General features: G+C 39.6%; 1 pseudogene across 1 annotated transcript; it reads right to left on the bottom strand.

Annotated features, from left to right (window-relative positions):
- Nucleotides 1–7,895: 7,895 nt before the first annotated feature.
- On the bottom strand, nucleotides 7,896–8,978 carry LOC308632419 (Fanconi anemia core complex-associated protein 24-like; annotated as a pseudogene). The gene is made up of 2 exons: nucleotides 8,967–8,978; nucleotides 7,896–8,503 (listed from the first exon to the last, which is right to left on the bottom strand). The product of its transcript is annotated as a Fanconi anemia core complex-associated protein 24-like (transcript).
- Between the last annotated feature and the right edge of the window lie 1,695 nt (nucleotides 8,979–10,673).

The raw sequence follows: 10,673 nt of genomic DNA, 5'->3' as shown, positions 1-10,673 counted from the left end.
CCATGGGGGACTGGACTTACTGTGTCAAAACCCCTCCACACTCAAGTCTCTCATATAAAATGGTATAGTATTTGCTTTTAACCTATGCAATGTTCCCTTATATTTTAAATCACTTCTAGATTACTTAACACGTCCAACACAATATAAATTCTATGTAAACAATTGTTATACTATATTGTTTAGGGAATAAAGGAAAGGGAAAAAAAAAGTCTATACATGTTCAATACAGATGCAGAATACCTCCCCTTTCTAATGCAGAATTTTTTTCCAAATATTTTTGATACACAATTGGTTGAATCCACAATGCAGAACAGGTGCTATGGAAGGCTGCTTGTATTTCTTTAAAAGGGATTGTTCTCTTCCAGGTTCTGGAATAATCTTACCTCCCCTTTCTAATGTTAAAAAACAGATGATCATGAATTAGATGAATTAACAATCTAGGGACATTTGACAAGCATGGGTTGGAGCCAAGAGCAGGCAAGAAGCAGGCCCAAGGAATTGGACGTGTCTCACAAGTGGGAGTTCTCTGATGACCAGATTGCTAATGCCCACAGGATTCAGAGCCCCCCCTGGACAGTGCTGGATATAATCAGCTGATGTTTGTATTTTCAACTCTGCTTTTTCTAAGCTTCTGTATCAAGTTATATATAAATTTTCTTTGCTACAATTTTTTTTAGTACAGAAAAAGTGGATTTTCCTATTATTTTGTCCTCAACTAATTCAGTTTTCTCTTGAGCCCCTATTCACTTGGTTAGTTGGGGATGAAGATAGTGGAGGCTGGTTAAATGTCCATAATGGGTTAAATCATGATAATCTGGTAACTGGAATGATTCTTTTAGGGATTTTCAGTTTCTTTTGAATAAAAGTACTGTAACTTTCAAATAACCCCTTCCCTCTTCCTGATCCTTTTCCTAACATAGTGAGCAGATGTATGGAGGAAGGAGGGAGAGGGTGGCCTGTGAGTATTTGTCACAGCAGGAAGAGTGTGGTCCTCTGCCTTCTCTGCTCCCTTCTCCACTGTGTGCTCTGCTGGCTTTTCTGACCCGCAGCCAGCAGCGGTTCTCACATGATCCCTAACATCCTTGGCCATGTTTCTATGTCCCTTGCATATCTGGCTTCCTGTCAGCCCTGACGGTGGACCCTGAGCCTCTTTGCCTCCACTGATTCCCTGTCCTGGTGGTCAGTCACAGCATCTGTAATAGGATCTTCTCTTTGTTTAGACTTTATCTTCTCTATTACACTGCAGTAGTCTTCAAATAGCCACTCTACCTATGAGCTCCTTCAATCTCTATTTCTCACAGTTGCAGAGCCTCTTCCTAAAATACCTATATAATCATGTGACTCTTTTCATTATAAGCCTCTCAGGGCTTCCTGTGTTGTATAGGATAAACTGGAACCTGCTGAGTCTGGTTATATACGACTTTAAATAACTTGTCATCAATTGCCTTTCTAGTGTCGTCTTCGTTTCTCCTGCCTTACACGTACGCCCATCCAACACAAATGCTCTCTGATGCTTCTGAGTCTGTGTGCTATATTATCTGCCTGGATTTCTTCTCTTTGCATTCTTTCAGGCCTAACTCTGTGAAATGCTTTTCTGTGAAGCAATTTTTTTTTCCCCTCTATGCACAAATCTCTGGTATGGTGCAGTTGATAAGTAATGTAAAATATTGTAAATTTAAAATTCAAGAAAAAACTGTTTCTTCAATAAACTGTAATTAAAAACCCAATTAGCTATAAGTGGTCTCTTCTTGCACAAGAAGCAGTCCCTGAACCTTAAAATAAATCCCCATGGGCATTGGCATATTTTAATAATTTTAACATATGAAAGTGTTATAATTGGCTTGTTGGAGTGCTTTTGGTTGCAAGTAACTGGGATACCTGTTCACAACAGCAAGTAGCAGTAGGTTAACAAAAGAGTTCTATTTTCTTACATAATGGGAAAAAGTTTTATGTGATAGGAAATCCAGAAGTCCAGCACTGGCACAGTAGGAAATCCCAAAGTCCAGCATTGGTGCAATTATTGAGAAATGCTCATAAGACCAGGGCTCTTTCAGTCTTTCTGCTTTGCCCTTCTGAACTTTATGGCTTTTATCCTCATACTTGTCACCTCATGTCACCAATTGGTTGTTGCATTTCTAGGCCTTACATCGGTTTTCTAGGCAAGAAGAAGGGGGAGGGCTGGGGATCTGGTTCAAGCGGCTCGCCTGGTGTGCGTGTGGCCCGGGTTCGATCCTCAGCACCACATACAAACAAAGATGTTATGTCCGCCAAAAACTAAAAAATAAAAATATTTAAAAATTCTCTCTCTCTCTCTCTCTCTCTCTCTCTCTCTCTAAAAAGAAAAAGAAATCAATTTCCACTTTAAAAAAAAGTAGAAGAAGGGGGAGAGGCAACAGGGGAAAAAGGAACAGAAGGGTCCTGTGGATGTATCTAATCTTCTTCATCCACAAAGAGATACCTAGGAGCGTTCTGCTTCACCACGTGGGCCAGGACAGAAGCCTATAGCCACCTCTCACAGTCAGAAAGGAAATTGAGTATTTTGCTCTATAGTGGGGGGGGGGGGGAGAAAAAGAGAGAGAGAGAGAGAGGAGAGAGAGAAAAAACAAGGCAATGTAAATGGCTTGGGTTGCCAAACTCCAGAGAGAGAGAGAGAGAGAGAGAGAGAGAGAGAGAGAGAGAGAGAGGGGAGAGAGAGAAAAAACAAGGCAATGTAAATGGCTTGGGTTGCCAAACTCCAATGTCCATCACAGGGCAGTATTGGGTTAGATTAATCATTAGGCAAATAGCAAAGAAGGACTTTAATGGGACGTAGAGAGAGAGAATGATAGAATATTCTAGATTAAAAAACTCAAGTCTGTCTGTGGTTTCCTGCCTAAATGCTTCAGCTAACAGACTGCTCAAATCCAAGAGACCTCTGTTCTTTATGGCACTCTTCTCCTTTTAAATCTCTCCTTCATAATAGACTTTAAAAACATCTTTGTTGAGATATAATTTACATACCATAAAATCTGCCCATGTAAAGTGTACAACTCAAAGGTTTTAATGTATTCACAGGGTAGAACATTTTTATCTTCCCCAAAGTAACCCCCTTAACCCATAAGAAACACTCCCACCCCCACACCACCTCCTCAGGCCTAGACAACCATTGATTTTATTTCTGCTGGAGAACTATGTTTTTAAAAGCCTGACTTTCTGCTGGGAGGCTAATAGAAAACATGACACCACTGAGCTTCAGAGTGGTACTTAGATTTACATGTGTCATGAAAGGTGATTCATCTCTGCTTGTAGAATTTTCTGTGAAGGGGCTGATTTCATCTTGTATTCCCTCGAAGCAGAACTTCTAGACACCTTATCCCTTTCTTCATTTTGTCCTCAATAATCATGCTGTTTTCTAAATCTTGGCTGTCTCATGTTTCAGCCTTCCTGTAAGGTAAGTGAGATTGATAGAGATATAAAGTAGGTCTAAAGTTACAAAAACTTCAAAATCAAATCCAAAGTCTGATTAGAGGGAAGGCTTTAATGTAAAACAAAACAAACTCAGCAGGTCCAAACAAGCTGCTAAGGGACAGTGTTAACTGGTGTCTCTACAGCCCAGGTTCATTCTGAGTGTTATTGCAAGAGATAATCTGCTGAAATAAAATTCAGCAAATAGGCCTAAGACCCAGAGTGATTGTTTTCATTGTTGCAACATTCCCTCTAACTGTCATATCCTGCTCTGCTTTGTACCTGTGAGTGTATCTAGATAAAAGATAAAGCAGGAAATGAGGCAGTTACTTAGTACCATCAAACAACTAGAACCAAAGGCTTCCCAGTCCAAGGCCTCATCAGAGGTTTGAGAAGCTGTGGAGGGGGAAAAATCCTGCCAGGTAATACCAAAAAAGAAAACTGTGCCTAAACAGAAGTAAGGGAACATCAAAACAAGCTGGTTTGGGGGATGGAGTTAACATACTACTTAAAGTGGAGATTTTACCCTGAGAATTAGAGATTTTGATTGTCATTCATTTGGTTTCAATCACAAACTACTGTTTTCTTTACATTTAGCTATATTTTTTCTCTTGCTGTAACAGAAAGACACATTGTACCTGTTTCCCATTAAAAATAATCTATGATCAGGTATGTTGATGGTGCCTATAGCCTCAGCTACTTCAGAGGCTGAGGCAGGAGGATTGAAAGTTGGAGGCCAGCTTTGGCAGCGTAGTAAGTCCCTGTCTCAAAAAAAATAAAATAAAATAAGGGGCTGGAGATATAACTCAGTTGGTAGAGTGTTTGCCTCACATGCACAAAACCCTGGGTTCAATCCTCAGCACCACACACACAAAAAGAGTTACGGGTGTAGTTCAGTGGTGAAGCACACCTGGATTCAATACTCAGTACCATAAATAAATAAAACAAACATCAGAGACACAATTGGCCTTTCTGTGTATCTGTCTTCTACTGTGTTCCTACCTTTCCCCCAAAAGAACCAGATTCATGTCTTTGGTTCATGCCTGTTCTCAGACATGTTTTTGTAATTTTGACACAAGTTCATATAATGCCTAAACAAAATTGTTTGTGTGCATATTTTTAACTTTTTAAAATGAGGGAAATACTACTGCTTTGCCTCTTTGGGAAGTTAAACAGTGGAACAGCTACTTGTCATCTGTGGCACCTGGTTCAGGAATCAAGATGCCAGCAAGGCTCATGTGATTGTATAGGCAAATCACAGTTATTCAGTGCTGCAATGTCAGTTACACAAATAAAGCACATTGTTTGGACTTATTGTTAATACCTTGGTAGGCCATTTTCAAATGTAGTTAAGCATTCTAGATGTGATTTGGAGTGAAAAATCTTTGCCTTTGTATGTTGAAATTCTGTCCCTAGGTTTAAATGCAAATATAAATTTACTTATACAAGAAGAATATGTTATTATTAACTACTATTGTGAAAGCTATGAATTTTATGTGTATAATTAATAAAAATCTTAATTGTTAAATTAGTAAATAGATGGACAGTTAATACAAATATTAAGAGGGCATTAGTTAGACAATTTAAGGGAGAACAGTTGATTTTTATCAAGTCAATAAATTCTTATAAAATAACAATACAACTTAGAATAATAGAGGTCAGATTATATCACATTTTAGATCATTGTATAATTGTGGGTACCTGCATCCAAAGCAAATAATCTTGAAGAGCTCTGTTTCCCATCTTTTTTATTGATGTATTATAATTATACATAATAGTGGGATTCAGTGTCATGTATTCGCACATGCATGTATATGACCATATGATTTGGTCAATATTGTTCCCTAGTATTTCCCCTTTCCATCCCTGCCTCCCTTCCTCTGACCCTTTTCCTCTACTCTTCTGATCTTCCTTCAATTGTGATGAGGTCCCTTTTCCTCTTCTTTTCTCTTTTTTTCTGTTAGCTTTCACATGCATGGGAAAACATACCATCCTTGACTTTCTGAGTTTGGTTTATTTTCCTTAACCATAATATGCTTTCAAGTCTCATTCTAATTTTCAGTTTTTATATTCCACCTCTATCATGAATTATTCAAGGAAGTTTATTACTTGAGAATCTTTTTCTTTTTCAATGAGCAATTAATTTTTTGATTGTTGGAATTTTATTAAGTGCAGACCAATTATACAGAACAATGGGGTTTGTTATGGCATGTTGTACATGCACAGCACAGTTTGGCCATTTCTGCTCTCATATTCCCCTCCCCTCCATCCCCTTCTTCTCTAATAGTCTCTCTGCTACACTTTTTCCTCCCTAGATTTCACATAAAATGAGAGAAAACATGATATTTTTCTCTTTTGATTCTGACTTGTTTCGCTTAACAAAAGGATCTTGGGATTCTGTCCATATTCATGTAAATGGCATGTTTTCATTCTTCTTTTTGACTGAATAATACTCCACTGTGTATGAATACCAACTTTCCCTTATCTATTCATCTATTGATGGGACCTAACATGAAGGAATCCTTTTCTTTTTATGAGGATAATTACATTTAAAGTAGAATGTCAATCTTCCTTCTTAAAATTTAAACAAGGAAAAACTCCAAAATCATATACACCTATCCAAAATAAATTACTTTTTGATTCAAACATAATAAAGCTATATGAAGAAGAAGAAATAGGGAAAAACTAGATGACCCACGAGTAAGTTGCTTCTCTGCAGAGGTCAGTTGCAAGTGAATGTTAATTTAGTAACATACGGGGGCAGATGGTGACTGCAAAAGCAAAATAGTCACCTGATACTGCTCAAGAAATGGTCCTGGTTTTGGGAACGGGACCCCCAGACCAGGACAGGGTGGTTGGAGGAGGAGCTAGCGGGATGGGGGGAGCGCCCCACCCCTGACTACACCTAGACAGGGACCTCGCCCTGCTGCAGCTCGCCACACAGGTGATCTGGAGAGACTGCAACCCACCACCTCCGGCCTCATCTTCTCCATGCGACCCGGTTGCCCACTTTGTCGCCTCCACCCAGGGCCCGCCCATTTCACTCCTTGGCAAGTTCGGGCTACGCTCCCAGCCCCTGCCTTCCCCGCCAGCGGCGCTGCCCCCCAACACTGCTAGGCGGGGCGTCTGGCCATCGCCTCGACAGACGCGTCTCTGCTGATCCCGCGGACCTTCCAAGGACCTAGGAGAGGCTAGAAGAGGTCAGTGATGAACTTTTCTAGAGAAAGAGCATCACGAAGACCGCAGTTCAAACAAGGCCTGTCCCAGACCACGCTTCTATTGGAAATAGTAGGCACAGTTTTGTACTGAGCAGAAGTTGAAGGGTCAGCAAAATCTCAGGGGTCATAAGCCACACTCACTGCCTTTAACTAGCAGCAAGCAGAACCCTAACAGCGGATTCTACTGAGTTTGAATCTAGAAACCTTTAGAGCTTCTATTCTGGGACCTAAAGTAAAGATGTGCTTTTGGAAGCATTTCAAGAAGACAGCAAAAGTTTGGAGACAAGAATATATGATTTGAGTAGTATAGTAACATAATTTATTTGTCTTTTTAGATGGAATTTTAATTGTTTCTCACTAATGATAGAGAAACTGATATGAAACTCTAGGAAGAAAAATATGTTTATATCATAAGTGTTTGATGGAATTCATACAACAGTTTGATGTATTAAAACTGTCTCTTGGCATGTATAACTAAAAGTACTGTTGTGTTCTATGTACTCAGACTGCCCAAATGTAGCGTTCAACAAGCGCTGAACAACTGTACAGCCGTTGGTTCTTTGCTGTTGTCCTTGTGCACCCGGTTATTCACACTGGCAGAGAAGGAATTTGGGGACCAGACCTAAACAACAGATCTGAGTCCAAGAAGAAGAAGAGGTTTATGATACACAGTGCTTAATTGTGGGTCAGTTTCCTTTAGATGGATATATCCACCACCTGAAAGTCTATTCCATGACAGATACAGGTCAGGGTCACTCATAAAAATATGCCCCAACTGGCTTTTTACTGCTATCTTTGTAGAATGAGGGCATTGGCACCTGAGAATCACTTAAATGTCGGAACAGTGAAGCTGCACAACCACAGGCTCCATCCGGCCTACCTCAGCTTTCACTAAATGTTGTAAAATACTTTATTTTCGTAAGTATTTTTTTTGGGGGAGGGAGGGGGAGGGGAAGGTGTTTTGTTTTGTTTTCCTCCAGGGATTGAACCCAGGGAACCTTGACCACTAAGCCACATTCCCAGACCTTTTTTAAATTTTGAGACAGCGTCTTGCTACATTGCTGAAACTGGCTTTGAACTTGTGATCCTCCTGCCTCAGCCTCCCCAGCCACTGGGTTTAGAGATGTGTGCCACTGCACCTCGCTTTCTTCTTCTCCTTCTTCTAAAATATGAAAACCAGATCCTGTAGTTTGTGGTCAAAAGGAAAAACTATAGTAGATGTAAGGGCAGCTGTCACCTGGACTGGGTGAAGAAGGTGTGGATTAGCTGTGCTACCACTTGACCTACTGCTGGCTCAAGCTCTTGAACAGACTCATTGCTTAGTTGCTGGATACGTGGAAACTTCTGAAGCAGACGGGAAGCTCTAACTTTTCCAACTTCTGAGATCTGCTGCACAGTTTGAAGGAGATCTGGGTCAGGGAGCAGAGCCAGTTTCCTCCTGAGGAAAGGGTTCTTTGGATTGCTCTTGTCCTAACTGAACAATGGGGCAGGATGCTTCCATCTGGTTGGCCACTGGAAGAAACATCATCCCAAGGTCCAGCACAGTAAACTTTTGTATAGCTGGGAAGTACTGTTCATTTATCTGTGTTTTTACAACTACTACAATCCCTTGAAACTTACCAGAATTTCTAACTTGAACAAGTCTTTTTCTGTAGCCATTTTCTGCCACCAAATCAGCTTTAGTGACAAAGAATGCAGGATTTTCTGGACAGGTAAAAATCTACAGGTGTCAGGCCATCCTCAAAAACGAGATTAATTTTCCCTTGCATCCCCTGTACCAGCTGAGATCTGTGCCACTTCTCATTAGCTACAACATACACAAAAGGTATGTGCAGAGGGGCCTATGCCTTCAGGGAGCCCTGTGCCTTTTCCATCAGTGATCTGGACCTAAAGAAGGACATGCAAAATGACACCTGGGCAGGCTCTTCTGCACAGGGCCCCACATTCCACTTTGAAGCCAAGGGCCTCTTTAGCAGGATCTTGTCTGCAGAGTGGTCTCTAAAAGTCTTAAGAACCCAAGAGATTTTTGTCCTCATGGCTGTGTCCCTCATTTTCAGCACCGCCTGGCCCCTGGTGGCCCAGCTCCACCTGTGCTATAGCTGCTCACTCCAGTCTAGGGCTAGGACCTAGCTGGCAGGGACCCAACTTCCGCCGTAGTCACCATTCATTCTTTGGTGGAGTTAAATACAACTTTGGTGATGTCTTATATGTATTTGTAATTTTTATTGTTACAAATGGCTCCACTGTTGAATTATAAGTTAGTGAATTGATTACTTGATTAATTAATTTGAAACAGGATCTTACTGTGTGACCCATGATTACTTTGCACTTGTGATCTTCCTGCCGCAGCTTCTGAAGAGCTGGGAATACAGTCCTGAGCCAGCACATCCAGTTGGACCTAAACATTTAGACAACAGTTTGATCTTTTGTTAGTCTGTCTCAGTGTGGAACAACCTTCAATTTTCACTACCTCCAATCTTCTAAGATAGAATTTATGTAAAATGTCCCTCAGTTATTTTTCTGGTATGTTTCACCATGATCAGACATTATGTTTGGGGAGAAAAGCCTCCCAGAAGAGATTCAGCAATTTTTTTTCATTGCATCTTTTCATGTGACCTATAATTTTGATTTCCCCCTTTTTGATGATGTTAACATTGATCAGTGGAGGTGGTATCTGCTGGGTTTCTCTTTTGAAATGTTGATCCTTCGCTTTCAAATTCTTGAGTGTTTTGTGGAGAGACAATTGGAGACTATATAGCTATCTGCTTTCCTCATCGAAATTTCCATTTCTTTATTCATCGTATTAGTATGGATCTGTGGTTGATTTCACTTAGTGGATAATAATTTTGTATTATTATTTCTGGAAAATTATATTTCTCTTTGGAAGCTTTTATTTTAATAACTTCAGGATGAAGAAAATCTGTAGGAATCGCATACATAATTTCTTGGATACCTGTCTGTAGTTGTGAATATTTTATTATATTTTCTTCATCCTGTCTGCCTTCCCCATTTCTCAGAGTAATATCAATGTAGATAAATAAATAACTAAATGCTTTCTCCCTGAATCTCTTGTGAGTAGTAGACAGGATGACATTGTACTCCTCAACACTTGTATTTCCTGAAATCAAGGAATGATAATATGATAGCTTAATGTTGACAACCAAGAAATAAAAAATTGGTTCACTCTTAAAACCAAATCAGCAAATCATAAAAAAAGAAATAATCTTGTATGCATTATGCCATAAATACCACTAAAATTAATAACAAACTAGCAATCAATAATATTTTAAATATAATTTCAGGTTTGTTCTTGTATCTCAGAAGCCATTCTTTCCCTCAGCTGAATATTGACTTTAACTTATTGAATCTTTTGCCAAAATATATATTTGATACAGTTCTATTAGTGCTACATAATTGAAATAGTCATCTTCAACCCAATTCTTTGCTTGAATTTTTATTTGTGAGATTGGCTCATGTTGTTAAGTTTAGTTTCCCTGGTGGTGTGTAGTTCAGCATGGATCCTATATACAATCCATTGATCCCTTTTCCTGTTGATGGAAATATGGTTGATTTTAAAAATTTTACAGTATAATGCTAAGGGAAGTTACACAATCCCCCCAAAAACAAATGCTTTCTCTGATATAAGGAGGCTGACTCATAGTGGGATAGGGAGGGGGAGCATGGGAGGAATAAATGAATTCTAGATAGGGCAGAGGGGTGAGAGGGAAAAGGAGGGGGCAGGGGATTAGCAAGGATGGTGGAATGTGATAGACATCATTATCCAAAGTACATGTATGAAGACACGAATTGATGTCAACATAGTTCATATACAACCAGAGATATGAAAATTGTGCTGTATATATGTAATAAGAATTGTAATGCATTCTGCTGTCATTTACTTTTTTAAAAAATCAATTAAAACATTTTACAGTTATAATGTTGCTATATACATTTGTACTTCATGTTGTGAGTGCTTCTCTAACATTTCTACTTGGAGTGGAAGTGACATGC

Source organism: Spermophilus citellus (genome assembly GCF_964194105.1).
Source record: "Spermophilus citellus genome assembly, chromosome: 13".
Classification (NCBI taxonomy): domain Eukaryota; kingdom Metazoa; phylum Chordata; class Mammalia; order Rodentia; family Sciuridae; genus Spermophilus; species Spermophilus citellus.
This window is presented reverse-complemented; position numbering and strand designations above follow the sequence as displayed.